The 25,919-nt window shown below is 52.8% G+C and overlaps 32 non-coding genes across 32 annotated transcripts; all 32 read left to right on the top strand.

The window, feature by feature from the left end:
* The first annotated feature begins 991 nt into the window (after positions 1 to 991).
* TRNAA-AGC (transfer RNA alanine (anticodon AGC)) lies at positions 992 to 1,064 on the top strand. The gene has a single exon. It is a non-coding gene; the product is annotated as a tRNA-Ala (tRNA).
* An 863-nt stretch (positions 1,065 to 1,927) lies between these two features.
* On the top strand, positions 1,928 to 1,998 carry TRNAG-GCC (transfer RNA glycine (anticodon GCC)). The gene has a single exon. It is a non-coding gene; the product is annotated as a tRNA-Gly (tRNA).
* Positions 1,999 to 2,406: 408 nt separating this feature from the next.
* On the top strand, positions 2,407 to 2,479 carry TRNAA-AGC (transfer RNA alanine (anticodon AGC)). Its single transcript has one exon. It is a non-coding gene; the product is annotated as a tRNA-Ala (tRNA).
* An 863-nt stretch (positions 2,480 to 3,342) lies between these two features.
* Positions 3,343 to 3,413, top strand: TRNAG-GCC (transfer RNA glycine (anticodon GCC)). Its single transcript has one exon. It is a non-coding gene; the product is annotated as a tRNA-Gly (tRNA).
* Positions 3,414 to 3,820: 407 nt separating this feature from the next.
* On the top strand, positions 3,821 to 3,893 carry TRNAA-AGC (transfer RNA alanine (anticodon AGC)). The gene has a single exon. It is a non-coding gene; the product is annotated as a tRNA-Ala (tRNA).
* Positions 3,894 to 4,756: 863 nt separating this feature from the next.
* On the top strand, positions 4,757 to 4,827 carry TRNAG-GCC (transfer RNA glycine (anticodon GCC)). Its single transcript has one exon. It is a non-coding gene; the product is annotated as a tRNA-Gly (tRNA).
* A 408-nt stretch (positions 4,828 to 5,235) lies between these two features.
* TRNAA-AGC (transfer RNA alanine (anticodon AGC)) lies at positions 5,236 to 5,308 on the top strand. Its single transcript has one exon. It is a non-coding gene; the product is annotated as a tRNA-Ala (tRNA).
* An 863-nt stretch (positions 5,309 to 6,171) lies between these two features.
* TRNAG-GCC (transfer RNA glycine (anticodon GCC)) lies at positions 6,172 to 6,242 on the top strand. Its single transcript has one exon. It is a non-coding gene; the product is annotated as a tRNA-Gly (tRNA).
* A 408-nt stretch (positions 6,243 to 6,650) lies between these two features.
* On the top strand, positions 6,651 to 6,723 carry TRNAA-AGC (transfer RNA alanine (anticodon AGC)). The gene has a single exon. It is a non-coding gene; the product is annotated as a tRNA-Ala (tRNA).
* Positions 6,724 to 7,586: 863 nt separating this feature from the next.
* TRNAG-GCC (transfer RNA glycine (anticodon GCC)) lies at positions 7,587 to 7,657 on the top strand. Its single transcript has one exon. It is a non-coding gene; the product is annotated as a tRNA-Gly (tRNA).
* Positions 7,658 to 8,065: 408 nt separating this feature from the next.
* On the top strand, positions 8,066 to 8,138 carry TRNAA-AGC (transfer RNA alanine (anticodon AGC)). The gene has a single exon. It is a non-coding gene; the product is annotated as a tRNA-Ala (tRNA).
* An 863-nt stretch (positions 8,139 to 9,001) lies between these two features.
* Positions 9,002 to 9,072, top strand: TRNAG-GCC (transfer RNA glycine (anticodon GCC)). The gene has a single exon. It is a non-coding gene; the product is annotated as a tRNA-Gly (tRNA).
* A 409-nt stretch (positions 9,073 to 9,481) lies between these two features.
* Positions 9,482 to 9,554, top strand: TRNAA-AGC (transfer RNA alanine (anticodon AGC)). Its single transcript has one exon. It is a non-coding gene; the product is annotated as a tRNA-Ala (tRNA).
* An 863-nt stretch (positions 9,555 to 10,417) lies between these two features.
* Positions 10,418 to 10,488, top strand: TRNAG-GCC (transfer RNA glycine (anticodon GCC)). The gene has a single exon. It is a non-coding gene; the product is annotated as a tRNA-Gly (tRNA).
* Positions 10,489 to 10,897: 409 nt separating this feature from the next.
* Positions 10,898 to 10,970, top strand: TRNAA-AGC (transfer RNA alanine (anticodon AGC)). The gene has a single exon. It is a non-coding gene; the product is annotated as a tRNA-Ala (tRNA).
* Positions 10,971 to 11,833: 863 nt separating this feature from the next.
* On the top strand, positions 11,834 to 11,904 carry TRNAG-GCC (transfer RNA glycine (anticodon GCC)). Its single transcript has one exon. It is a non-coding gene; the product is annotated as a tRNA-Gly (tRNA).
* Positions 11,905 to 13,248: 1,344 nt separating this feature from the next.
* On the top strand, positions 13,249 to 13,319 carry TRNAG-GCC (transfer RNA glycine (anticodon GCC)). The gene has a single exon. It is a non-coding gene; the product is annotated as a tRNA-Gly (tRNA).
* Positions 13,320 to 13,727: 408 nt separating this feature from the next.
* Positions 13,728 to 13,800, top strand: TRNAA-AGC (transfer RNA alanine (anticodon AGC)). The gene has a single exon. It is a non-coding gene; the product is annotated as a tRNA-Ala (tRNA).
* Positions 13,801 to 14,663: 863 nt separating this feature from the next.
* On the top strand, positions 14,664 to 14,734 carry TRNAG-GCC (transfer RNA glycine (anticodon GCC)). The gene has a single exon. It is a non-coding gene; the product is annotated as a tRNA-Gly (tRNA).
* Positions 14,735 to 15,143: 409 nt separating this feature from the next.
* TRNAA-AGC (transfer RNA alanine (anticodon AGC)) lies at positions 15,144 to 15,216 on the top strand. Its single transcript has one exon. It is a non-coding gene; the product is annotated as a tRNA-Ala (tRNA).
* Positions 15,217 to 16,079: 863 nt separating this feature from the next.
* On the top strand, positions 16,080 to 16,150 carry TRNAG-GCC (transfer RNA glycine (anticodon GCC)). The gene has a single exon. It is a non-coding gene; the product is annotated as a tRNA-Gly (tRNA).
* A 408-nt stretch (positions 16,151 to 16,558) lies between these two features.
* Positions 16,559 to 16,631, top strand: TRNAA-AGC (transfer RNA alanine (anticodon AGC)). The gene has a single exon. It is a non-coding gene; the product is annotated as a tRNA-Ala (tRNA).
* Positions 16,632 to 17,494: 863 nt separating this feature from the next.
* TRNAG-GCC (transfer RNA glycine (anticodon GCC)) lies at positions 17,495 to 17,565 on the top strand. The gene has a single exon. It is a non-coding gene; the product is annotated as a tRNA-Gly (tRNA).
* Positions 17,566 to 17,974: 409 nt separating this feature from the next.
* TRNAA-AGC (transfer RNA alanine (anticodon AGC)) lies at positions 17,975 to 18,047 on the top strand. Its single transcript has one exon. It is a non-coding gene; the product is annotated as a tRNA-Ala (tRNA).
* Positions 18,048 to 18,910: 863 nt separating this feature from the next.
* TRNAG-GCC (transfer RNA glycine (anticodon GCC)) lies at positions 18,911 to 18,981 on the top strand. Its single transcript has one exon. It is a non-coding gene; the product is annotated as a tRNA-Gly (tRNA).
* Positions 18,982 to 19,389: 408 nt separating this feature from the next.
* On the top strand, positions 19,390 to 19,462 carry TRNAA-AGC (transfer RNA alanine (anticodon AGC)). Its single transcript has one exon. It is a non-coding gene; the product is annotated as a tRNA-Ala (tRNA).
* Positions 19,463 to 20,325: 863 nt separating this feature from the next.
* TRNAG-GCC (transfer RNA glycine (anticodon GCC)) lies at positions 20,326 to 20,396 on the top strand. Its single transcript has one exon. It is a non-coding gene; the product is annotated as a tRNA-Gly (tRNA).
* A 1,344-nt stretch (positions 20,397 to 21,740) lies between these two features.
* Positions 21,741 to 21,811, top strand: TRNAG-GCC (transfer RNA glycine (anticodon GCC)). The gene has a single exon. It is a non-coding gene; the product is annotated as a tRNA-Gly (tRNA).
* A 408-nt stretch (positions 21,812 to 22,219) lies between these two features.
* On the top strand, positions 22,220 to 22,292 carry TRNAA-AGC (transfer RNA alanine (anticodon AGC)). The gene has a single exon. It is a non-coding gene; the product is annotated as a tRNA-Ala (tRNA).
* An 863-nt stretch (positions 22,293 to 23,155) lies between these two features.
* Positions 23,156 to 23,226, top strand: TRNAG-GCC (transfer RNA glycine (anticodon GCC)). Its single transcript has one exon. It is a non-coding gene; the product is annotated as a tRNA-Gly (tRNA).
* Positions 23,227 to 24,570: 1,344 nt separating this feature from the next.
* Positions 24,571 to 24,641, top strand: TRNAG-GCC (transfer RNA glycine (anticodon GCC)). Its single transcript has one exon. It is a non-coding gene; the product is annotated as a tRNA-Gly (tRNA).
* A 408-nt stretch (positions 24,642 to 25,049) lies between these two features.
* TRNAA-AGC (transfer RNA alanine (anticodon AGC)) lies at positions 25,050 to 25,122 on the top strand. The gene has a single exon. It is a non-coding gene; the product is annotated as a tRNA-Ala (tRNA).
* The last annotated feature ends 797 nt before the right edge of the window (positions 25,123 to 25,919 follow it).

The raw sequence follows: 25,919 nt of genomic DNA, 5'->3' as shown, positions 1-25,919 counted from the left end.
AGCAAATATCGACTGGCATAGGAAAAGGCAACGTAGCAGAGGATGGTTTCGATCCATCGACCTCTGGGTTATGGGCCCAGCACGCTTCCGCTGCGCCACTCTGCTCTTGCTGCCGAGCTGGTGCATCGACAACAAAATGTGGATCTAGTTTGCTACCGATCCCATGGGGAGTGGGTCCATCTGGCAAAGTCACAATGTAGATGACGAGGCGTTTCCATCGATGTTGACAAGCAAAAGGTGCCAGTGCCATCCTTATGCTGAGGGTTTTGGCTCAGCACGCTTCCGCTGCGCCACTCTGCTCTTGTTGCTGAGGAGGAGCATCAACAACAAAATGTGGATCTAGTTTGCTACCGATCCCATGGGGAGTGGGTCCATCTGGCAAAGTCACAATGTAGATGACAAGGCGTTTCCATCGATGTTGACAAGCTAATGCCAAGTCAAGTCTGGGCAAAAGCTGGACTCTCCTAGACCAGCTGAGCGAGGAGGGTGATGGCGCCGGCCCCGGCGTGGCGCATTGGTGGTTCAGTGGTAGAATTCTCGCCTGCCACGCGGGAGGCCCGGGTTCGGTTCCCGGCCAATGCAATTATGGTGTCTTTGTCTTTAAAGCCCCCCCTTCCCCCCCCCCCGGGTAGCTCTCTCCCGCCAATTTCAAGTCCGGTGGAATGCATCAAGGCACAAGGTGTTTATTGTCTAGAACGTACTAGGTGGTGGGAAGGTTCTTTTGGAAACCACCTTCTCCTAATGACATCATTGAAACCCATGAGGTCATACTTCCGAAAGGGATCAGTTGTCAATGGACTCACGAAGGGAGAAAAAAAATGGGGGGACTCTGAGGAAGGGAGAGTGCAAACCTTCGAAGCTCGGAAAACGGGTGGCTGTCCTGGTGTCTAGCGGCCAGAGCAGGTTGTGGATTTTGCAAAACTGCATATATTACGCATAGCACATAAGAGGACAGGGATCAGCCATAGCGCCAACGGGGAGCCCAAGCAAAGGGGGATTAGCTCAAGTGGTAGAGCGCTCGCTTAGCATGCGAGAGGTAGCGGGATCGATGCCCGCATTCTCCAAATGCTGCCTTCCTGGGAGGCACCTGGCTTTTGCGTTTGTTGTTGAAGCTTGGAACCGAGCGCCGCGAGCAACATGGGAAGCCAGAGTCCTCCTCATAACATGTGCCAAGGCGGCGTTGACGCGTTTTTTTTTTTGAGGCAGCTGTGGCTTCAGCCAAAGTCAGGCAGGCAGTATTGGACAAAAGCAATCCATTAAAGAAAGCACGGCCAGGCTTCCTTTGCCAAGAGACAATATTGCATTAGCACAAAAGGTGCCCGTGCCATCCTTATGCTGAGGGTTTTGGACTCGTTTAACCACCAGAATCAGGTTCAACTTCTCTTTGTGTGTGAAAGAGCGCCCTTTGGCCCCACTAGCAAATATCGACTGGCATAGGAAAAGGCAACGTAGCAGAGGATGGCTTCGATCCATCGACCTCTGGGTTATGGGCCCAGCACGCTTCCGCTGCGCCACTCTGCTCTTGCTGCCGAGCTGGTGCATCGACAACAAAATGTGGATCTAGTTTGCTACCGATCCCATGGGGAGTGGGTCCATCTGGCAAAGTCACAATGTAGATGACGAGGCGTTTCCATCGATGTTGACAAGCAAAAGGTGCCAGTGCCATCCTTATGCTGAGGGTTTTGGCTCAGCACGCTTCCGCTGCGCCACTCTGCTCTTGTTGCTGAGGAGGAGCATCAACAACAAAATGTGGATCTAGTTTGCTACCGATCCCATGGGGAGTGGGTCCATCTGGCAAAGTCACAATGTAGATGACAAGGCGTTTCCATCGATGTTGACAAGCTAATGCCAAGTCAAGTCTGGGCAAAAGCTGGACTCTCCTAGACCAGCTGAGCGAGGAGGGTGATGGCGCCGGCCCCGGCGTGGCGCATTGGTGGTTCAGTGGTAGAATTCTCGCCTGCCACGCGGGAGGCCCGGGTTCGATTCCCGGCCAATGCAATTATGGTGTCTTTGTCTTTAAAGCCCCCCCTTCCCCCCCCCCGGGTAGCTCTCTCCCGCCAATTTCAAGTCCGGTGGAATGCATCAAGGCACAAGGTGTTTATTGTCTAGAACGTACTAGGTGGTGGGAAGGTTCTTTTGGAAACCACCTTCTCCTAATGACATCATTGAAACCCATGAGGTCATACTTCCGAAAGGGATCAGTTGTCAATGGACTCACGAAGGGAGAAAAAAAATGGGGGGACTCTGAGGAAGGGAGAGTGCAAACCTTCGAAGCTCGGAAAACGGGTGGCTGTCCTGGTGTCTAGCGGCCAGAGCAGGTTGTGGATTTTGCAAAACTGCATATATTACGCATAGCACATAAGAGGACAGGGATCAGCCATAGCGCCAACGGGGAGCCCAAGCAAAGGGGGATTAGCTCAAGTGGTAGAGCGCTCGCTTAGCATGCGAGAGGTAGCGGGATCGATGCCCGCATTCTCCAAACGCTGCCTTCCTGGGAGGCACCTGGCTTTTGCGTTTGTTGTTGAAGCTTGGAACCGAGCGCCGCGAGCAACATGGGAAGCCAGAGTCCTCCTCATAACATGTGCCAAGGCGGCGTTGACGCGTTTTTTTTTTTGAGGCAGCTGTGGCTTCAGCCAAAGTCAGGCAGGCAGTATTGGACAAAAGCAATCCATTAAAGAAAGCACGGCCAGGCTTCCTTTGCCAAGAGACAATATTGCATTAGCACAAAAGGTGCCCGTGCCATCCTTATGCTGAGGGTTTTGGACTCGTTTAACCACCAGAATCAGGTTCAACTTCTCTTTGTGTGTGAAAGAGCGCCCTTTGGCCCCACTAGCAAATATCGACTGGCATAGGAAAAGGCAACGTAGCAGAGGATGGTTTCGATCCATCGACCTCTGGGTTATGGGCCCAGCACGCTTCCGCTGCGCCACTCTGCTCTTGCTGCCGAGCTGGTGCATCGACAACAAAATGTGGATCTAGTTTGCTACCGATCCCATGGGGAGTGGGTCCATCTGGCAAAGTCACAATGTAGATGACGAGGCGTTTCCATCGATGTTGACAAGCAAAAGGTGCCAGTGCCATCCTTATGCTGAGGGTTTTGGCTCAGCACGCTTCCGCTGCGCCACTCTGCTCTTGTTGCTGAGGAGGAGCATCAACAACAAAATGTGGATCTAGTTTGCTACCGATCCCATGGGGAGTGGGTCCATCTGGCAAAGTCACAATGTAGATGACAAGGCGTTTCCATCGATGTTGACAAGCTAATGCCAAGTCAAGTCTGGGCAAAAGCTGGACTCTCCTAGACCAGCTGAGCGAGGAGGGTGATGGCGCCGGCCCCGGCGTGGCGCATTGGTGGTTCAGTGGTAGAATTCTCGCCTGCCACGCGGGAGGCCCGGGTTCGATTCCCGGCCAATGCAATTATGGTGTCTTTGTCTTTAAAGCCCCCCCTTCCCCCCCCCGGGTAGCTCTCTCCCGCCAATTTCAAGTCCGGTGGAATGCATCAAGGCACAAGGTGTTTATTGTCTAGAACGTACTAGGTGGTGGGAAGGTTCTTTTGGAAACCACCTTCTCCTAATGACATCATTGAAACCCATGAGGTCATACTTCCGAAAGGGATCAGTTGTCAATGGACTCACGAAGGGAGAAAAAAAATGGGGGGACTCTGAGGAAGGGAGAGTGCAAACCTTCAAAGCTCGGAAAACGGGTGGCTGTCCTGGTGTCTAGCGGCCAGAGCAGGTTGTGGATTTTGCAAAACTGCATATATTACGCATAGCACATAAGAGGACAGGGATCAGCCATAGCACCAACGGGGAGCCCAAGCAAAGGGGGATTAGCTCAAGTGGTAGAGCGCTCGCTTAGCATGCGAGAGGTAGCGGGATCGATGCCCGCATTCTCCAAACGCTGCCTTCCTGGGAGGCACCTGGCTTTTGCGTTTGTTGTTGAAGCTTGGAACCGAGCGCCGCGAGCAACATGGGAAGCCAGAGTCCTCCTCATAACATGTGCCAAGGCGGCGTTGACGCGTTTTTTTTTTTGAGGCAGCTGTGGCTTCAGCCAAAGTCAGGCAGGCAGTATTGGACAAAAGCAATCCATTAAAGAAAGCACGGCCAGGCTTCCTTTGCCAAGAGACAATATTGCATTAGCACAAAAGGTGCCCGTGCCATCCTTATGCTGAGGGTTTTGGACTCGTTTAACCACCAGAATCAGGTTCAACTTCTCTTTGTGTGTGAAAGAGCGCCCTTTGGCCCCACTAGCAAATATCGACTGGCATAGGAAAAGGCAACGTAGCAGAGGATGGTTTCGATCCATCGACCTCTGGGTTATGGGCCCAGCACGCTTCCGCTGCGCCACTCTGCTCTTGCTGCCGAGCTGGTGCATCGACAACAAAATGTGGATCTAGTTTGCTACCGATCCCATGGGGAGTGGGTCCATCTGGCAAAGTCACAATGTAGATGACGAGGCGTTTCCATCGATGTTGACAAGCAAAAGGTGCCAGTGCCATCCTTATGCTGAGGGTTTTGGCTCAGCACGCTTCCGCTGCGCCACTCTGCTCTTGTTGCTGAGGAGGAGCATCAACAACAAAATGTGGATCTAGTTTGCTACCGATCCCATGGGGAGTGGGTCCATCTGGCAAAGTCACAATGTAGATGACAAGGCGTTTCCATCGATGTTGACAAGCTAATGCCAAGTCAAGTCTGGGCAAAAGCTGGACTCTCCTAGACCAGCTGAGCGAGGAGGGTGATGGCGCCGGCCCCGGCGTGGCGCATTGGTGGTTCAGTGGTAGAATTCTCGCCTGCCACGCGGGAGGCCCGGGTTCGATTCCCGGCCAATGCAATTATGGTGTCTTTGTCTTTAAAGCCCCCCCTTCCCCCCCCCCGGGTAGCTCTCTCCCGCCAATTTCAAGTCCGGTGGAATGCATCAAGGCACAAGGTGTTTATTGTCTAGAACGTACTAGGTGGTGGGAAGGTTCTTTTGGAAACCACCTTCTCCTAATGACATCATTGAAACCCATGAGGTCATACTTCCGAAAGGGATCAGTTGTCAATGGACTCACGAAGGGAGAAAAAAAATGGGGGGACTCTGAGGAAGGGAGAGTGCAAACCTTCGAAGCTCGGAAAACGGGTGGCTGTCCTGGTGTCTAGCGGCCAGAGCAGGTTGTGGATTTTGCAAAACTGCATATATTACGCATAGCACATAAGAGGACAGGGATCAGCCATAGCGCCAACGGGGAGCCCAAGCAAAGGGGGATTAGCTCAAGTGGTAGAGCGCTCGCTTAGCATGCGAGAGGTAGCGGGATCGATGCCCGCATTCTCCAAACGCTGCCTTCCTGGGAGGCACCTGGCTTTTGCGTTTGTTGTTGAAGCTTGGAACCGAGCGCCGCGAGCAACATGGGAAGCCAGAGTCCTCCTCATAACATGTGCCAAGGCGGCGTTGACGCGTTTTTTTTTTTGAGGCAGCTGTGGCTTCAGCCAAAGTCAGGCAGGCAGTATTGGACAAAAGCAATCCATTAAAGAAAGCACGGCCAGGCTTCCTTTGCCAAGAGACAATATTGCATTAGCACAAAAGGTGCCCGTGCCATCCTTATGCTGAGGGTTTTGGACTCGTTTAACCACCAGAATCAGGTTCAACTTCTCTTTGTGTGTGAAAGAGCGCCCTTTGGCCCCACTAGCAAATATCGACTGGCATAGGAAAAGGCAACGTAGCAGAGGATGGTTTCGATCCATCGACCTCTGGGTTATGGGCCCAGCACGCTCCCGCTGCGCCACTCTGCTCTTGCTGCCGAGCTGGTGCATCGACAACAAAATGTGGATCTAGTTTGCTACCGATCCCATGGGGAGTGGGTCCATCTGGCAAAGTCACAATGTAGATGACGAGGCGTTTCCATCGATGTTGACAAGCAAAAGGTGCCAGTGCCATCCTTATGCTGAGGGTTTTGGCTCAGCACGCTTCCGCTGCGCCACTCTGCTCTTGTTGCTGAGGAGGAGCATCAACAACAAAATGTGGATCTAGTTTGCTACCGATCCCATGGGGAGTGGGTCCATCTGGCAAAGTCACAATGTAGATGACAAGGCGTTTCCATCGATGTTGACAAGCTAATGCCAAGTCAAGTCTGGGCAAAAGCTGGACTCTCCTAGACCAGCTGAGCGAGGAGGGTGATGGCGCCGGCCCCAGCGTGGCGCATTGGTGGTTCAGTGGTAGAATTCTCGCCTGCCACGCGGGAGGCCCGGGTTCGATTCCCGGCCAATGCAATTATGGTGTCTTTGTCTTTAAAGCCCCCCCTTCCCCCCCCCCGGGTAGCTCTCTCCCGCCAATTTCAAGTCCGGTGGAATGCATCAAGGCACAAGGTGTTTATTGTCTAGAACGTACTAGGTGGTGGGAAGGTTCTTTTGGAAACCACCTTCTCCTAATGACATCATTGAAACCCATGAGGTCATACTTCCGAAAGGGATCAGTTGTCAATGGACTCACGAAGGGAGAAAAAAAATGGGGGGACTCTGAGGAAGGGAGAGTGCAAACCTTCGAAGCTCGGAAAACGGGTGGCTGTCCTGGTGTCTAGCGGCCAGAGCAGGTTGTGGATTTTGCAAAACTGCATATATTACGCATAGCACATAAGAGGACAGGGATCAGCCATAGCGCCAACGGGGAGCCCAAGCAAAGGGGGATTAGCTCAAGTGGTAGAGCGCTCGCTTAGCATGCGAGAGGTAGCGGGATCGATGCCCGCATTCTCCAAACGCTGCCTTCCTGGGAGGCACCTGGCTTTTGCGTTTGTTGTTGAAGCTTGGAACCGAGCGCCGCGAGCAACATGGGAAGCCAGAGTCCTCCTCATAACATGTGCCAAGGCGGCGTTGACGCGTTTTTTTTTTTGAGGCAGCTGTGGCTTCAGCCAAAGTCAGGCAGGCAGTATTGGACAAAAGCAATCCATTAAAGAAAGCACGGCCAGGCTTCCTTTGCCAAGAGACAATATTGCATTAGCACAAAAGGTGCCCGTGCCATCCTTATGCTGAGGGTTTTGGACTCGTTTAACCACCAGAATCAGGTTCAACTTCTCTTTGTGTGTGAAAGAGCGCCCTTTGGCCCCACTAGCAAATATCGACTGGCATAGGAAAAGGCAACGTAGCAGAGGATGGTTTCGATCCATCGACCTCTGGGTTATGGGCCCAGCACGCTTCCGCTGCGCCACTCTGCTCTTGCTGCCGAGCTAGTGCATCGACAACAAAATGTGGATCTAGTTTGCTACCGATCCCATGGGGAGTGGGTCCATCTGGCAAAGTCACAATGTAGATGACGAGGCGTTTCCATCGATGTTGACAAGCAAAAGGTGCCAGTGCCATCCTTATGCTGAGGGTTTTGGCTCAGCACGCTTCCGCTGCGCCACTCTGCTCTTGTTGCTGAGGAGGAGCATCAACAACAAAATGTGGATCTAGTTTGCTACCGATCCCATGGGGAGTGGGTCCATCTGGCAAAGTCACAATGTAGATGACAAGGCGTTTCCATCGATGTTGACAAGCTAATGCCAAGTCAAGTCTGGGCAAAAGCTGGACTCTCCTAGACCAGCTGAGCGAGGAGGGTGATGGCGCCGGCCCCGGCGTGGCGCATTGGTGGTTCAGTGGTAGAATTCTCGCCTGCCACGCGGGAGGCCCGGGTTCGATTCCCGGCCAATGCAATTATGGTGTCTTTGTCTTTAAAGCCCCCCCTTCCCCCCCCCCGGGTAGCTCTCTCCCGCCAATTTCAAGTCCGGTGGAATGCATCAAGGCACAAGGTGTTTATTGTCTAGAACGTACTAGGTGGTGGGAAGGTTCTTTTGGAAACCACCTTCTCCTAATGACATCATTGAAACCCATGAGGTCATACTTCCGAAAGGGATCAGTTGTCAATGGACTCACGAAGGGAGAAAAAAAATGGGGGGACTCTGAGGAAGGGAGAGTGCAAACCTTCGAAGCTCGGAAAACGGGTGGCTGTCCTGGTGTCTAGCGGCCAGAGCAGGTTGTGGATTTTGCAAAACTGCATATATTACGCATAGCACATAAGAGGACAGGGATCAGCCATAGCGCCAACGGGGAGCCCAAGCAAAGGGGGATTAGCTCAAGTGGTAGAGCGCTCGCTTAGCATGCGAGAGGTAGCGGGATCGATGCCCGCATTCTCCAAACGCTGCCTTCCTGGGAGGCACCTGGCTTTTGCGTTTGTTGTTGAAGCTTGGAACCGAGCGCCGCGAGCAACATGGGAAGCCAGAGTCCTCCTCATAACATGTGCCAAGGCGGCGTTGACGCGTTTTTTTTTTTGAGGCAGCTGTGGCTTCAGCCAAAGTCAGGCAGGCAGTATTGGACAAAAGCAATCCATTAAAGAAAGCACGGCCAGGCTTCCTTTGCCAAGAGACAATATTGCATTAGCACAAAAGGTGCCCGTGCCATCCTTATGCTGAGGGTTTTGGACTCGTTTAACCACCAGAATCAGGTTCAACTTCTCTTTGTGTGTGAAAGAGCGCCCTTTGGCCCCACTAGCAAATATCGACTGGCATAGGAAAAGGCAACGTAGCAGAGGATGGTTTTGATCCATCGACCTCTGGGTTATGGGCCCAGCACGCTTCCGCTGCGCCACTCTGCTCTTGCTGCCGAGCTGGTGCATCGACAACAAAATGTGGATCTAGTTTGCTACCGATCCCATGGGGAGTGGGTCCATCTGGCAAAGTCACAATGTAGATGACGAGGCGTTTCCATCGATGTTGACAAGCAAAAGGTGCCAGTGCCATCCTTATGCTGAGGGTTTTGGCTCAGCACGCTTCCGCTGCGCCACTCTGCTCTTGTTGCTGAGGAGGAGCATCAACAACAAAATGTGGATCTAGTTTGCTACCGATCCCATGGGGAGTGGGTCCATCTGGCAAAGTCACAATGTAGATGACAAGGCGTTTCCATCGATGTTGACAAGCTAATGCCAAGTCAAGTCTGGGCAAAAGCTGGACTCTCCTAGACCAGCTGAGCGAGGAGGGTGATGGCGCCGGCCCCGGCGTGGCGCATTGGTGGTTCAGTGGTAGAATTCTCGCCTGCCACGCGGGAGGCCCGGGTTCGATTCCCGGCCAATGCAATTATGGTGTCTTTGTCTTTAAAGCCCCCCCTTCCCCCCCCCCCGGGTAGCTCTCTCCCGCCAATTTCAAGTCCGGTGGAATGCATCAAGGCACAAGGTGTTTATTGTCTAGAACGTACTAGGTGGTGGGAAGGTTCTTTTGGAAACCACCTTCTCCTAATGACATCATTGAAACCCATGAGGTCATACTTCCGAAAGGGATCAGTTGTCAATGGACTCACGAAGGGAGAAAAAAAATGGGGGGACTCTGAGGAAGGGAGAGTGCAAACCTTCGAAGCTCGGAAAACGGGTGGCTGTCCTGGTGTCTAGCGGCCAGAGCAGGTTGTGGATTTTGCAAAACTGCATATATTACGCATAGCACATAAGAGGACAGGGATCAGCCATAGCGCCAACGGGGAGCCCAAGCAAAGGGGGATTAGCTCAAGTGGTAGAGCGCTCGCTTAGCATGCGAGAGGTAGCGGGATCGATGCCCGCATTCTCCAAACGCTGCCTTCCTGGGAGGCACCTGGCTTTTGCGTTTGTTGTTGAAGCTTGGAACCGAGCGCCGCGAGCAACATGGGAAGCCAGAGTCCTCCTCATAACATGTGCCAAGGCGGCGTTGACGCGTTTTTTTTTTTGAGGCAGCTGTGGCTTCAGCCAAAGTCAGGCAGGCAGTATTGGACAAAAGCAATCCATTAAAGAAAGCACGGCCAGGCTTCCTTTGCCAAGAGACAATATTGCATTAGCACAAAAGGTGCCCGTGCCATCCTTATGCTGAGGGTTTTGGACTCGTTTAACCACCAGAATCAGGTTCAACTTCTCTTTGTGTGTGAAAGAGCGCCCTTTGGCCCCACTAGCAAATATCGACTGGCATAGGAAAAGGCAACGTAGCAGAGGATGGTTTCGATCCATCGACCTCTGGGTTATGGGCCCAGCACGCTTCCGCTGCGCCACTCTGCTCTTGCTGCCGAGCTGGTGCATCGACAACAAAATGTGGATCTAGTTTGCTACCGATCCCATGGGGAGTGGGTCCATCTGGCAAAGTCACAATGTAGATGACGAGGCGTTTCCATCGATGTTGACAAGCAAAAGGTGCCAGTGCCATCCTTATGCTGAGGGTTTTGGCTCAGCACGCTTCCGCTGCGCCACTCTGCTCTTGTTGCTGAGGAGGAGCATCAACAACAAAATGTGGATCTAGTTTGCTACCGATCCCATGGGGAGTGGGTCCATCTGGCAAAGTCACAATGTAGATGACAAGGCGTTTCCATCGATGTTGACAAGCTAATGCCAAGTCAAGTCTGGGCAAAAGCTGGACTCTCCTAGACCAGCTGAGCGAGGAGGGTGATGGCGCCGGCCCCGGCGTGGCGCATTGGTGGTTCAGTGGTAGAATTCTCGCCTGCCACGCGGGAGGCCCGGGTTCGATTCCCGGCCAATGCAATTATGGTGTCTTTGTCTTTAAAGCCCCCCCTTCCCCCCCCCCCGGGTAGCTCTCTCCCGCCAATTTCAAGTCCGGTGGAATGCATCAAGGCACAAGGTGTTTATTGTCTAGAACGTACTAGGTGGTGGGAAGGTTCTTTTGGAAACCACCTTCTCCTAATGACATCATTGAAACCCATGAGGTCATACTTCCGAAAGGGATCAGTTGTCAATGGACTCACGAAGGGAGAAAAAAAATGGGGGGACTCTGAGGAAGGGAGAGTGCAAACCTTCGAAGCTCGGAAAACGGGTGGCTGTCCTGGTGTCTAGCGGCCAGAGCAGGTTGTGGATTTTGCAAAACTGCATATATTACGCATAGCACATAAGAGGACAGGGATCAGCCATAGCGCCAACGGGGAGCCCAAGCAAAGGGGGATTAGCTCAAGTGGTAGAGCGCTCGCTTAGCATGCGAGAGGTAGCGGGATCGATGCCCGCATTCTCCAAACGCTGCCTTCCTGGGAGGCACCTTGCTTTTGCGTTTGTTGTTGAAGCTTGGAACCGAGCGCCGCGAGCAACATGGGAAGCCAGAGTCCTCCTCATAACATGTGCCAAGGCGGCGTTGACGCGTTTTTTTTTTTGAGGCAGCTGTGGCTTCAGCCAAAGTCAGGCAGGCAGTATTGGACAAAAGCAATCCATTAAAGAAAGCACGGCCAGGCTTCCTTTGCCAAGAGACAATATTGCATTAGCACAAAAGGTGCCCGTGCCATCCTTATGCTGAGGGTTTTGGACTCGTTTAACCACCAGAATCAGGTTCAACTTCTCTTTGTGTGTGAAAGAGCGCCCTTTGGCCCCACTAGCAAATATCGACTGGCATAGGAAAAGGCAACGTAGCAGAGGATGGTTTCGATCCATCGACCTCTGGGTTATGGGCCCAGCACGCTTCCGCTGCGCCACTCTGCTCTTGCTGCCGAGCTGGTGCATCGACAACAAAATGTGGATCTAGTTTGCTACCGATCCCATGGGGAGTGGGTCCATCTGGCAAAGTCACAATGTAGATGACGAGGCGTTTCCATCGATGTTGACAAGCAAAAGGTGCCAGTGCCATCCTTATGCTGAGGGTTTTGGCTCAGCACGCTTCCGCTGCGCCACTCTGCTCTTGTTGCTGAGGAGGAGCATCAACAACAAAATGTGGATCTAGTTTGCTACCGATCCCATGGGGAGTGGGTCCATCTGGCAAAGTCACAATGTAGATGACAAGGCGTTTCCATCGATGTTGACAAGCTAATGCCAAGTCAAGTCTGGGCAAAAGCTGGACTCTCCTAGACCAGCTGAGCGAGGAGGGTGATGGCGCCGGCCCCGGCGTGGCGCATTGGTGGTTCAGTGGTAGAATTCTCGCCTGCCACGCGGGAGGCCCGGGTTCGATTCCCGGCCAATGCAATTATGGTGTCTTTGTCTTTAAAGCCCCCCCTTCCCCCCCCCCGGGTAGCTCTCTCCCGCCAATTTCAAGTCCGGTGGAATGCATCAAGGCACAAGGTGTTTATTGTCTAGAACGTACTAGGTGGTGGGAAGGTTCTTTTGGAAACCACCTTCTCCTAATGACATCATTGAAACCCATGAGGTCATACTTCCGAAAGGGATCAGTTGTCAATGGACTCACGAAGGGAGAAAAAAAATGGGGGGACTCTGAGGAAGGGAGAGTGCAAACCTTCGAAGCTCGGAAAACGGGTGGCTGTCCTGGTGTCTAGCGGCCAGAGCAGGTTGTGGATTTTGCAAAACTGCATATATTACGCATAGCACATAAGAGGACAGGGATCAGCCATAGCGCCAACGGGGAGCCCAAGCAAAGGGGGATTAGCTCAAGTGGTAGAGCGCTCGCTTAGCATGCGAGAGGTAGTGGGATCGATGCCCGCATTCTCCAAACGCTGCCTTCCTGGGAGGCACCTGGCTTTTGCGTTTGTTGTTGAAGCTTGGAACCGAGCGCCGCGAGCAACATGGGAAGCCAGAGTCCTCCTCATAACATGTGCCAAGGCGGCGTTGACGCGTTTTTTTTTTTGAGGCAGCTGTGGCTTCAGCCAAAGTCAGGCAGGCAGTATTGGACAAAAGCAATCCATTAAAGAAAGCACGGCCAGGCTTCCTTTGCCAAGAGACAATATTGCATTAGCACAAAAGGTGCCCGTGCCATCCTTATGCTGAGGGTTTTGGACTCGTTTAACCACCAGAATCAGGTTCAACTTCTCTTTGTGTGTGAAAGAGCGCCCTTTGGCCCCACTAGCAAATATCGACTGGCATAGGAAAAGGCAACGTAGCAGAGGATGGTTTCGATCCATCGACCTCTGGGTTATGGGCCCAGCACGCTTCCGCTGCGCCACTCTGCTCTTGCTGCCGAGCTGGTGCATCGACAACAAAATGTGGATCTAGTTTGCTACCGATCCCATGGGGAGTGGGTCCATCTGGCAAAGTCACAATGTAGATGACGAGGCGTTTCCATCGATGTTGACAAGCAAAAGGTGCCAGTGCCATCCTTATGCTGAGGGTTTTGGCTCAGCACGCTTCCGCTGCGCCACTCTGCTCTTGTTGCTGAGGAGGAGCATCAACAACAAAATGTGGATCTAGTTTGCTACCGATCCCATGGGGAGTGGGTCCATCTGGCAAAGTCACAATGTAGATGACAAGGCGTTTCCATCGATGTTGACAAGCTAATGCCAAGTCAAGTCTGGGCAAAAGCTGGACTCTCCTAGACCAGCTGAGCGAGGAGGGTGATGGCGCCGGCCCCAGCGTGGCGCATTGGTGGTTCAGTGGTAGAATTCTCGCCTGCCACGCGGGAGGCCCGGGTTCGATTCCCGGCCAATGCAATTATGGTGTCTTTGTCTTTAAAGCCCCCCCCTTCCCCCCCCCGGGTAGCTCTCTCCCGCCAATTTCAAGTCCGGTGGAATGCATCAAGGCACAAGGTGTTTATTGTCTAGAACGTACTAGGTGGTGGGAAGGTTCTTTTGGAAACCACCTTCTCCTAATGACATCATTGAAACCCATGAGGTCATACTTCCGAAAGGGATCAGTTGTCAATGGACTCACGAAGGGAGAAAAAAAATGGGGGGACTCTGAGGAAGGGAGAGTGCAAACCTTCGAAGCTCGGAAAACGGGTGGCTGTCCTGGTGTCTAGCGGCCAGAGCAGGTTGTGGATTTTGCAAAACTGCATATATTACGCATAGCACATAAGAGGACAGGGATCAGCCATAGCGCCAACGGGGAGCCCAAGCAAAGGGGGATTAGCTCAAGTGGTAGAGCGCTCGCTTAGCATGCGAGAGGTAGCGGGATCGATGCCCGCATTCTCCAAACGCTGCCTTCCTGGGAGGCACCTGGCTTTTGCGTTTGTTGTTGAAGCTTGGAACCGAGCGCCGCGAGCAACATGGGAAGCCAGAGTCCTCCTCATAACATGTGCCAAGGCGGCGTTGACGCGTTTTTTTTTTTGAGGCAGCTGTGGCTTCAGCCAAAGTCAGGCAGGCAGTATTGGACAAAAGCAATCCATTAAAGAAAGCACGGCCAGGCTTCCTTTGCCAAGAGACAATATTGCATTAGCACAAAAGGTGCCCGTGCCATCCTTATGCTGAGGGTTTTGGACTCGTTTAACCACCAGAATCAGGTTCAACTTCTCTTTGTGTGTGAAAGAGCGCCCTTTGGCCCCACTAGCAAATATCGACTGGCATAGGAAAAGGCAACGTAGCAGAGGATGGTTTCGATCCATCGACCTCTGGGTTATGGGCCCAGCACGCTTCCGCTGCGCCACTCTGCTCTTGCTGCCGAGCTGGTGCATCGACAACAAAATGTGGATCTAGTTTGCTACCGATCCCATGGGGAGTGGGTCCATCTGGCAAAGTCACAATGTAGATGACGAGGCGTTTCCATCGATGTTGACAAGCAAAAGGTGCCAGTGCCATCCTTATGCTGAGGGTTTTGGCTCAGCACGCTTCCGCTGCGCCACTCTGCTCTTGTTGCTGAGGAGGAGCATCAACAACAAAATGTGGATCTAGTTTGCTACCGATCCCATGGGGAGTGGGTCCATCTGGCAAAGTCACAATGTAGATGACAAGGCGTTTCCATCGATGTTGACAAGCTAATGCCAAGTCAAGTCTGGGCAAAAGCTGGACTCTCCTAGACCAGCTGAGCGAGGAGGGTGATGGCGCCGGCCCCGGCGTGGCGCATTGGTGGTTCAGTGGTAGAATTCCCGCCTGCCACGCGGGAGGCCCGGGTTCGATTCCCGGCCAATGCAATTATGGTGTCTTTGTCTTTAAAGCCCCCCCTTCCCCCCCCCCCGGGTAGCTCTCTCCCGCCAATTTCAAGTCCGGTGGAATGCATCAAGGCACAAGGTGTTTATTGTCTAGAACGTACTAGGTGGTGGGAAGGTTCTTTTGGAAACCACCTTCTCCTAATGACATCATTGAAACCCATGAGGTCATACTTCCGAAAGGGATCAGTTGTCAATGGACTCACGAAGGGAGAAAAAAAATGGGGGGACTCTGAGGAAGGGAGAGTGCAAACCTTCGAAGCTCGGAAAACGGGTGGCTGTCCTGGTGTCTAGCGGCCAGAGCAGGTTGTGGATTTTGCAAAACTGCATATATTACGCATAGCACATAAGAGGACAGGGATCAGCCATAGCGCCAACGGGGAGCCCAAGCAAAGGGGGATTAGCTCAAGTGGTAGAGCGCTCGCTTAGCATGCGAGAGGTAGCGGGATCGATGCCCGCATTCTCCAAACGCTGCCTTCCTGGGAGGCACCTGGCTTTTGCGTTTGTTGTTGAAGCTTGGAACCGAGCGCCGCGAGCAACATGGGAAGCCAGAGTCCTCCTCATAACATGTGCCAAGGCGGCGTTGACGCGTTTTTTTTTTTGAGGCAGCTGTGGCTTCAGCCAAAGTCAGGCAGGCAGTATTGGACAAAAGCAATCCATTAAAGAAAGCACGGCCAGGCTTCCTTTGCCAAGAGACAATATTGCATTAGCACAAAAGGTGCCCGTGCCATCCTTATGCTGAGGGTTTTGGACTCGTTTAACCACCAGAATCAGGTTCAACTTCTCTTTGTGTGTGAAAGAGCGCCCTTTGGCCCCACTAGCAAATATCGACTGGCATAGGAAAAGGCAACGTAGCAGAGGATGGTTTCGATCCATCGACCTCTGGGTTATGGGCCCAGCACGCTTCCGCTGCGCCACTCTGCTCTTGCTGCCGAGCTGGTGCATCGACAACAAAATGTGGATCTAGTTTGCTACCGATCCCATGGGGAGTGGGTCCATCTGGCAAAGTCACAATGTAGATGACGAGGCGTTTCCATCGATGTTGACAAGCAAAAGGTGCCAGTGCCATCCTTATGCTGAGGGTTTTGGCTCAGCACGCTTCCGCTGCGCCACTCTGCTCTTGTTGCTGAGGAGGAGCATCAACAACAAAATGTGGATCTAGTTTGCTACCGATCCCATGGGGAGTGGGTCCATCTGGCAAAGTCACAATGTAGATGACAAGGCGTTTCCATCGATGTTGACAAGCTAATGCCAAGTCAAGTCTGGGCAAAAGCTGGACTCTCCTAGACCAGCTGAGCGAGGAGGGTGATGGCGCCGGCCCCGGCGTGGCGCATTGGTGGTTCAGTGGTAGAATTCTCGCCTGCCACGCGGGAGGCCCGGGTTCGATTCCCGGCCAATGCAATTATGGTGTCTTTGTCTTTAAAGCCCCCCCTTCCCCCCCCCCGGGTAGCTCTCTCCCGCCAATTTCAAGTCCGGTGGAATGCATCAAGGCACAAGGTGTTTATTGTCTAGAACGTACTAGGTGGTGGGAAGGTTCTTTTGGAAACCACCTTCTCCTAATGACATCATTGAAACCCATGAGGTCATACTTCCGAAAGGGATCAGTTGTCAATGGACTCACGAAGGGAGAAAAAAAATGGGGGGACTCTGAGGAAGGGAGAGTGCAAACCTTCGAAGCTCGGAAAACGGGTGGCTGTCCTGGTGTCTAGCGGCCAGAGCAGGTTGTGGATTTTGCAAAACTGCATATATTACGCATAGCACATAAGAGGACAGGGATCAGCCATAGCGCCAACGGGGAGCCCAAGCAAAGGGGGATTAGCTCAAGTGGTAGAGCGCTCGCTTAGCATGCGAGAGGTAGCGGGATCGATGCCCGCATTCTCCAAACGCTGCCTTCCTGGGAGGCACCTGGCTTTTGCGTTTGTTGTTGAAGCTTGGAACCGAGCGCCGCGAGCAACATGGGAAGCCAGAGTCCTCCTCATAACATGTGCCAAGGCGGCGTTGACGCGTTTTTTTTTTTGAGGCAGCTGTGGCTTCAGCCAAAGTCAGGCAGGCAGTATTGGACAAAAGCAATCCATTAAAGAAAGCACGGCCAGGCTTCCTTTGCCAAGAGACAATATTGCATTAGCACAAAAGGTGCCCGTGCCATCCTTATGCTGAGGGTTTTGGACTCGTTTAACCACCAGAATCAGGTTCAACTTCTCTTTGTGTGTGAAAGAGCGCCCTTTGGCCCCACTAGCAAATATCGACTGGCATAGGAAAAGGCAACGTAGCAGAGGATGGTTTCGATCCATCGACCTCTGGGTTATGGGCCCAGCACGCTTCCGCTGCGCCACTCTGCTCTTGCTGCCGAGCTGGTGCATCGACAACAAAATGTGGATCTAGTTTGCTACCGATCCCATGGGGAGTGGGTCCATCTGGCAAAGTCACAATGTAGATGACGAGGCGTTTCCATCGATGTTGACAAGCAAAAGGTGCCAGTGCCATCCTTATGCTGAGGGTTTTGGCTCAGCACGCTTCCGCTGCGCCACTCTGCTCTTGTTGCTGAGGAGGAGCATCAACAACAAAATGTGGATCTAGTTTGCTACCGATCCCATGGGGAGTGGGTCCATCTGGCAAAGTCACAATGTAGATGACAAGGCGTTTCCATCGATGTTGACAAGCTAATGCCAAGTCAAGTCTGGGCAAAAGCTGGACTCTCCTAGACCAGCTGAGCGAGGAGGGTGATGGCGCCGGCCCCGGCGTGGCGCATTGGTGGTTCAGTGGTAGAATTCTCGCCTGCCACGCGGGAGGCCCGGGTTCGATTCCCGGCCAATGCAATTATGGTGTCTTTGTCTTTAAAGCCCCCCCTTCCCCCCCCCCCGGGTAGCTCTCTCCCGCCAATTTCAAGTCCGGTGGAATGCATCAAGGCACAAGGTGTTTATTGTCTAGAACGTACTAGGTGGTGGGAAGGTTCTTTTGGAAACCACCTTCTCCTAATGACATCATTGAAACCCATGAGGTCATACTTCCGAAAGGGATCAGTTGTCAATGGACTCACGAAGGGAGAAAAAAAATGGGGGGACTCTGAGGAAGGGAGAGTGCAAACCTTCGAAGCTCGGAAAACGGGTGGCTGTCCTGGTGTCTAGCGGCCAGAGCAGGTTGTGGATTTTGCAAAACTGCATATATTACGCATAGCACATAAGAGGACAGGGATCAGCCATAGCGCCAACGGGGAGCCCAAGCAAAGGGGGATTAGCTCAAGTGGTAGAGCGCTCGCTTAGCATGCGAGAGGTAGCGGGATCGATGCCCGCATTCTCCAAACGCTGCCTTCCTGGGAGGCACCTGGCTTTTGCGTTTGTTGTTGAAGCTTGGAACCGAGCGCCGCGAGCAACATGGGAAGCCAGAGTCCTCCTCATAACATGTGCCAAGGCGGCGTTGACGCGTTTTTTTTTTTGAGGCAGCTGTGGCTTCAGCCAAAGTCAGGCAGGCAGTATTGGACAAAAGCAATCCATTAAAGAAAGCACGGCCAGGCTTCCTTTGCCAAGAGACAATATTGCATTAGCACAAAAGGTGCCCGTGCCATCCTTATGCTGAGGGTTTTGGACTCGTTTAACCACCAGAATCAGGTTCAACTTCTCTTTGTGTGTGAAAGAGCGCCCTTTGGCCCCACTAGCAAATATCGACTGGCATAGGAAAAGGCAACGTAGCAGAGGATGGTTTCGATCCATCGACCTCTGGGTTATGGGCCCAGCACGCTTCCGCTGCGCCACTCTGCTCTTGCTGCCGAGCTGGTGCATCGACAACAAAATGTGGATCTAGTTTGCTACCGATCCCATGGGGAGTGGGTCCATCTGGCAAAGTCACAATGTAGATGACGAGGCGTTTCCATCGATGTTGACAAGCAAAAGGTGCCAGTGCCATCCTTATGCTGAGGGTTTTGGCTCAGCACGCTTCCGCTGCGCCACTCTGCTCTTGTTGCTGAGGAGGAGCATCAACAACAAAATGTGGATCTAGTTTGCTACCGATCCCATGGGGAGTGGGTCCATCTGGCAAAGTCACAATGTAGATGACAAGGCGTTTCCATCGATGTTGACAAGCTAATGCCAAGTCAAGTCTGGGCAAAAGCTGGACTCTCCTAGACCAGCTGAGCGAGGAGGGTGATGGCGCCGGCCCCGGCGTGGCGCATTGGTGGTTCAGTGGTAGAATTCTCGCCTGCCACGCGGGAGGCCCGGGTTCGATTCCCGGCCAATGCAATTATGGTGTCTTTGTCTTTAAAGCCCCCCCTTCCCCCCCCCCGGGTAGCTCTCTCCCGCCAATTTCAAGTCCGGTGGAATGCATCAAGGCACAAGGTGTTTATTGTCTAGAACGTACTAGGTGGTGGGAAGGTTCTTTTGGAAACCACCTTCTCCTAATGACATCATTGAAACCCATGAGGTCATACTTCCGAAAGGGATCAGTTGTCAATGGACTCACGAAGGGAGAAAAAAAATGGGGGGACTCTGAGGAAGGGAGAGTGCAAACCTTCGAAGCTCGGAAAACGGGTGGCTGTCCTGGTGTCTAGCGGCCAGAGCAGGTTGTGGATTTTGCAAAACTGCATATATTACGCATAGCACATAAGAGGACAGGGATCAGCCATAGCGCCAACGGGGAGCCCAAGCAAAGGGGGATTAGCTCAAGTGGTAGAGCGCTCGCTTAGCATGCGAGAGGTAGCGGGATCGATGCCCGCATTCTCCAAACGCTGCCTTCCTGGGAGGCACCTGGCTTTTGCGTTTGTTGTTGAAGCTTGGAACCGAGCGCCGCGAGCAACATGGGAAGCCAGAGTCCTCCTCATAACATGTGCCAAGGCGGCGTTGACGCGTTTTTTTTTTTGAGGCAGCTGTGGCTTCAGCCAAAGTCAGGCAGGCAGTATTGGACAAAAGCAATCCATTAAAGAAAGCACGGCCAGGCTTCCTTTGCCAAGAGACAATATTGCATTAGCACAAAAGGTGCCCGTGCCATCCTTATGCTGAGGGTTTTGGACTCGTTTAACCACCAGAATCAGGTTCAACTTCTCTTTGTGTGTGAAAGAGCGCCCTTTGGCCCCACTAGCAAATATCGACTGGCATAGGAAAAGGCAACGTAGCAGAGGATGGTTTCGATCCATCGACCTCTGGGTTATGGGCCCAGCACGCTTCCGCTGCGCCACTCTGCTCTTGCTGCCGAGCTGGTGCATCGACAACAAAATGTGGATCTAGTTTGCTACCGATCCCATGGGGAGTGGGTCCATCTGGCAAAGTCACAATGTAGATGACGAGGCGTTTCCATCGATGTTGACAAGCAAAAGGTGCCAGTGCCATCCTTATGCTGAGGGTTTTGGCTCAGCACGCTTCCGCTGCGCCACTCTGCTCTTGTTGCTGAGGAGGAGCATCAACAACAAAATGTGGATCTAGTTTGCTACCGATCCCATGGGGAGTGGGTCCATCTGGCAAAGTCACAATGTAGATGACAAGGCGTTTCCATCGATGTTGACAAGCTAATGCCAAGTCAAGTCTGGGCAAAAGCTGGACTCTCCTAGACCAGCTGAGCGAGGAGGGTGATGGCGCCGGCCCCGGCGTGGCGCATTGGTGGTTCAGTGGTAGAATTCTCGCCTGCCACGCGGGAGGCCCGGGTTCGATTCCCGGCCAATGCAATTATGGTGTCTTTGTCTTTAAAGCCCCCCCTTCCCCCCCCCCGGGTAGCTCTCTCCCGCCAATTTCAAGTCCGGTGGAATGCATCAAGGCACAAGGTGTTTATTGTCTAGAACGTACTAGGTGGTGGGAAGGTTCTTTTGGAAACCACCTTCTCCTAATGACATCATTGAAACCCATGAGGTCATACTTCCGAAAGGGATCAGTTGTCAATGGACTCACGAAGGGAGAAAAAAAATGGGGGGACTCTGAGGAAGGGAGAGTGCAAACCTTCGAAGCTCGGAAAACGGGTGGCTGTCCTGGTGTCTAGCGGCCAGAGCAGGTTGTGGATTTTGCAAAACTGCATATATTACGCATAGCACATAAGAGGACAGGGATCAGCCATAGCGCCAACGGGGAGCCCAAGCAAAGGGGGATTAGCTCAAGTGGTAGAGCGCTCGCTTAGCATGCGAGAGGTAGTGGGATCGATGCCCGCATTCTCCAAACGCTGCCTTCCTGGGAGGCACCTGGCTTTTGCGTTTGTTGTTGAAGCTTGGAACCGAGCGCCGCGAGCAACATGGGAAGCCAGAGTCCTCCTCATAACATGTGCCAAGGCGGCGTTGACGCGTTTTTTTTTTTGAGGCAGCTGTGGCTTCAGCCAAAGTCAGGCAGGCAGTATTGGACAAAAGCAATCCATTAAAGAAAGCACGGCCAGGCTTCCTTTGCCAAGAGACAATATTGCATTAGCACAAAAGGTGCCCGTGCCATCCTTATGCTGAGGGTTTTGGACTCGTTTAACCACCAGAATCAGGTTCAACTTCTCTTTGTGTGTGAAAGAGCGCCCTTTGGCCCCACTAGCAAATATCGACTGGCATAGGAAAAGGCAACGTAGCAGAGGATGGTTTCGATCCATCGACCTCTGGGTTATGGGCCCAGCACGCTTCCGCTGCGCCACTCTGCTCTTGCTGCCGAGCTGGTGCATCGACAACAAAATGTGGATCTAGTTTGCTACCGATCCCATGGGGAGTGGGTCCATCTGGCAAAGTCACAATGTAGATGACGAGGCGTTTCCATCGATGTTGACAAGCAAAAGGTGCCAGTGCCATCCTTATGCTGAGGGTTTTGGCTCAGCACGCTTCCGCTGCGCCACTCTGCTCTTGTTGCTGAGGAGGAGCATCAACAACAAAATGTGGATCTAGTTTGCTACCGATCCCATGGGGAGTGGGTCCATCTGGCAAAGTCACAATGTAGATGACAAGGCGTTTCCATCGATGTTGACAAGCTAATGCCAAGTCAAGTCTGGGCAAAAGCTGGACTCTCCTAGACCAGCTGAGCGAGGAGGGTGATGGCGCCGGCCCCAGCGTGGCGCATTGGTGGTTCAGTGGTAGAATTCTCGCCTGCCACGCGGGAGGCCCGGGTTCGATTCCCGGCCAATGCAATTATGGTGTCTTTGTCTTTAAAGCCCCCCCCTTCCCCCCCCCGGGTAGCTCTCTCCCGCCAATTTCAAGTCCGGTGGAATGCATCAAGGCACAAGGTGTTTATTGTCTAGAACGTACTAGGTGGTGGGAAGGTTCTTTTGGAAACCACCTTCTCCTAATGACATCATTGAAACCCATGAGGTCATACTTCCGAAAGGGATCAGTTGTCAATGGACTCACGAAGGGAGAAAAAAAATGGGGGGACTCTGAGGAAGGGAGAGTGCAAACCTTCGAAGCTCGGAAAACGGGTGGCTGTCCTGGTGTCTAGCGGCCAGAGCAGGTTGTGGATTTTGCAAAACTGCATATATTACGCATAGCACATAAGAGGACAGGGATCAGCCATAGCGCCAACGGGGAGCCCAAGCAAAGGGGGATTAGCTCAAGTGGTAGAGCGCTCGCTTAGCATGCGAGAGGTAGCGGGATCGATGCCCGCATTCTCCAAACGCTGCCTTCCTGGGAGGCACCTGGCTTTTGCGTTTGTTGTTGAAGCTTGGAACCGAGCGCCGCGAGCAACATGGGAAGCCAGAGTCCTCCTCATAACATGTGCCAAGGCGGCGTTGACGCGTTTTTTTTTTTGAGGCAGCTGTGGCTTCAGCCAAAGTCAGGCAGGCAGTATTGGACAAAAGCAATCCATTAAAGAAAGCACGGCCAGGCTTCCTTTGCCAAGAGACAATATTGCATTAGCACAAAAGGTGCCCGTGCCATCCTTATGCTGAGGGTTTTGGACTCGTTTAACCACCAGAATCAGGTTCAACTTCTCTTTGTGTGTGAAAGAGCGCCCTTTGGCCCCACTAGCAAATATCGACTGGCATAGGAAAAGGCAACGTAGCAGAGGATGGTTTCGATCCATCGACCTCTGGGTTATGGGCCCAGCACGCTTCCGCTGCGCCACTCTGCTCTTGCTGCCGAGCTGGTGCATCGACAACAAAATGTGGATCTAGTTTGCTACCGATCCCATGGGGAGTGGGTCCATCTGGCAAAGTCACAATGTAGATGACGAGGCGTTTCCATCGATGTTGACAAGCAAAAGGTGCCAGTGCCATCCTTATGCTGAGGGTTTTGGCTCAGCACGCTTCCGCTGCGCCACTCTGCTCTTGTTGCTGAGGAGGAGCATCAACAACAAAATGTGGATCTAGTTTGCTACCGATCCCATGGGGAGTGGGTCCATCTGGCAAAGTCACAATGTAGATGACAAGGCGTTTCCATCGATGTTGACAAGCTAATGCCAAGTCAAGTCTGGGCAAAAGCTGGACTCTCCTAGACCAGCTGAGCGAGGAGGGTGATGGCGCCGGCCCCGGCGTGGCGCATTGGTGGTTCAGTGGTAGAATTCTCGCCTGCCACGCGGGAGGCCCGGGTTCGATTCCCGGCCAATGCAATTATGGTGTCTTTGTCTTTAAAGCCCCCCCTTCCCCCCCCCCGGGTAGCTCTCTCCCGCCAATTTCAAGTCCGGTGGAATGCATCAAGGCACAAGGTGTTTATTGTCTAGAACGTACTAGGTGGTGGGAAGGTTCTTTTGGAAACCACCTTCTCCTAATGACATCATTGAAACCCATGAGGTCATACTTCCGAAAGGGATCAGTTGTCAATGGACTCACGAAGGGAGAAAAAAAATGGGGGGACTCTGAGGAAGGGAGAGTGCAAACCTTCGAAGCTCGGAAAACGGGTGGCTGTCCTGGTGTCTAGCGGCCAGAGCAGGTTGTGGATTTTGCAAAACTGCATATATTACGCATAGCACATAAGAGGACAGGGATCAGCCATAGCGCCAACGGGGAGCCCAAGCAAAGGGAGATTAGCTCAAGTGGTAGAGCGCTCGCTTAGCATGCGAGAGGTAGTGGGATCGATGCCCGCATTCTCCAAACGCTGCCTTCCTGGGAGGCACCTGGCTTTAGCGTTTGTTGTTGAAGCTTGGAACCGAGCGCCGCGAGCAACATGGGAAGCCAGAGTCCTCCTCATAACATGTGCCAAGGCGGCGTTGACGCGTTTTTTTTTTTGAGGCAGCTGTGGCTTCAGCCAAAGTCAGGCAGGCAGTATTGGACAAAAGCAATCCATTAAAGAAAGCACGGCCAGGCTTCCTTTGCCAAGAGACAATATTGCATTAGCACAAAAGGTGCCCGTGCCATCCTTATGCTGAGGGTTTTGGACTCGTTTAACCACCAGAATCAGGTTCAACTTCTCTTTGTGTGTGAAAGAGCGCCCTTTGGCCCCACTAGCAAATATCGACTGGCATAGGAAAAGGCAACGTAGCAGAGGATGGTTTCGATCCATCGACCTCTGGGTTATGGGCCCAGCACGCTTCCGCTGCGCCACTCTGCTCTTGCTGCCGAGCTGGTGCATCGACAACAAAATGTGGATCTAGTTTGCTACCGATCCCATGGGGAGTGGGTCCATCTGGCAAAGTCACAATGTAGATGACGAGGCGTTTCCATCGATGTTGACAAGCAAAAGGTGCCAGTGCCATCCTTATGCTGAGGGTTTTGGCTCAGCACGCTTCCGCTGCGCCACTCTGCTCTTGTTGCTGAGGAGGAGCATCAACAACAAAATGTGGATCTAGTTTGCTACCGATCCCATGGGGAGTGGGTCCATCTGGCAAAGTCACAATGTAGATGACAAGGCGTTTCCATCGATGTTGACAAGCTAATGCCAAGTCAAGTCTGGGCAAAAGCTGGACTCTCCTAGACCAGCTGAGCGAGGAGGGTGATGGCGCCGGCCCCGGCGTGGCGCATTGGTGGTTCAGTGGTAGAATTCTCGCCTGCCACGCGGGAGGCCCGGGTTCGATTCCCGGCCAATGCAATTATGGTGTCTTTGTCTTTAAAGCCCCCCCCTTCCCCCCCCCGGGTAGCTCTCTCCCGCCAATTTCAAGTCCGGTGGAATGCATCAAGGCACAAGGTGTTTATTGTCTAGAACGTACTAGGTGGTGGGAAGGTTCTTTTGGAAACCACCTTCTCCTAATGACATCATTGAAACCCATGAGGTCATACTTCCGAAAGGGATCAGTTGTCAATGGACTCACGAAGGGAGAAAAAAAATGGGGGGACTCTGAGGAAGGGAGAGTGCAAACCTTCGAAGCTCGGAAAACGGGTGGCTGTCCTGGTGTCTAGCGGCCAGAGCAGGTTGTGGATTTTGCAAAACTGCATATATTACGCATAGCACATAAGAGGACAGGGATCAGCCATAGCGCCAACGGGGAGCCCAAGCAAAGGGGGATTAGCTCAAGTGGTAGAGCGCTCGCTTAGCATGCGAGAGGTAGCGGGATCGATGCCCGCATTCTCCAAACGCTGCCTTCCTGGGAGGCACCTGGCTTTTGCGTTTGTTGTTGAAGCTTGGAACCGAGCGCCGCGAGCAACATGGGAAGCCAGAGTCCTCCTCATAACATGTGCCAAGGCGGCGTTGACGCGTTTTTTTTTTTGAGGCAGCTGTGGCTTCAGCCAAAGTCAGGCAGGCAGTATTGGACAAAAGCAATCCATTAAAGAAAGCACGGCCAGGCTTCCTTTGCCAAGAGACAATATTGCATTAGCACAAAAGGTGCCCGTGCCATCCTTATGCTGAGGGTTTTGGACTCGTTTAACCACCAGAATCAGGTTCAACTTCTCTTTGTGTGTGAAAGAGCGCCCTTTGGCCCCACTAGCAAATATCGACTGGCATAGGAAAAGGCAACATAGCAGAGGATGGTTTCGATCCATCGACCTCTGGGTTATGGGCCCAGCACGCTTCCGCTGCGCCACTCTGCTCTTGCTGCCGAGCTGGTGCATCGACAACAAAATGTGGATCTAGTTTGCTACCGATCCCATGGGGAGTGGGTCCATCTGGCAAAGTCACAATGTAGATGACGAGGCGTTTCCATCGATGTTGACAAGCAAAAGGTGCCAGTGCCATCCTTATGCTGAGGGTTTTGGCTCAGCACGCTTCCGCTGCGCCACTCTGCTCTTGTTGCTGAGGAGGAGCATCAACAACAAAATGTGGATCTAGTTTGCTACCGATCCCATGGGGAGTGGGTCCATCTGGCAAAGTCACAATGTAGATGACAAGGCGTTTCCATCGATGTTGACAAGCTAATGCCAAGTCAAGTCT

The sequence above is a fragment of the Aquarana catesbeiana genome, linkage group LG04, assembly GCF_042186555.1.
Source record: "Aquarana catesbeiana isolate 2022-GZ linkage group LG04, ASM4218655v1, whole genome shotgun sequence".
NCBI classification, from domain to species: domain Eukaryota; kingdom Metazoa; phylum Chordata; class Amphibia; order Anura; family Ranidae; genus Aquarana; species Aquarana catesbeiana.
Note: the sequence above shows the minus strand (reverse complement) of the source record. Positions and strands in the feature narration are given on the sequence as shown.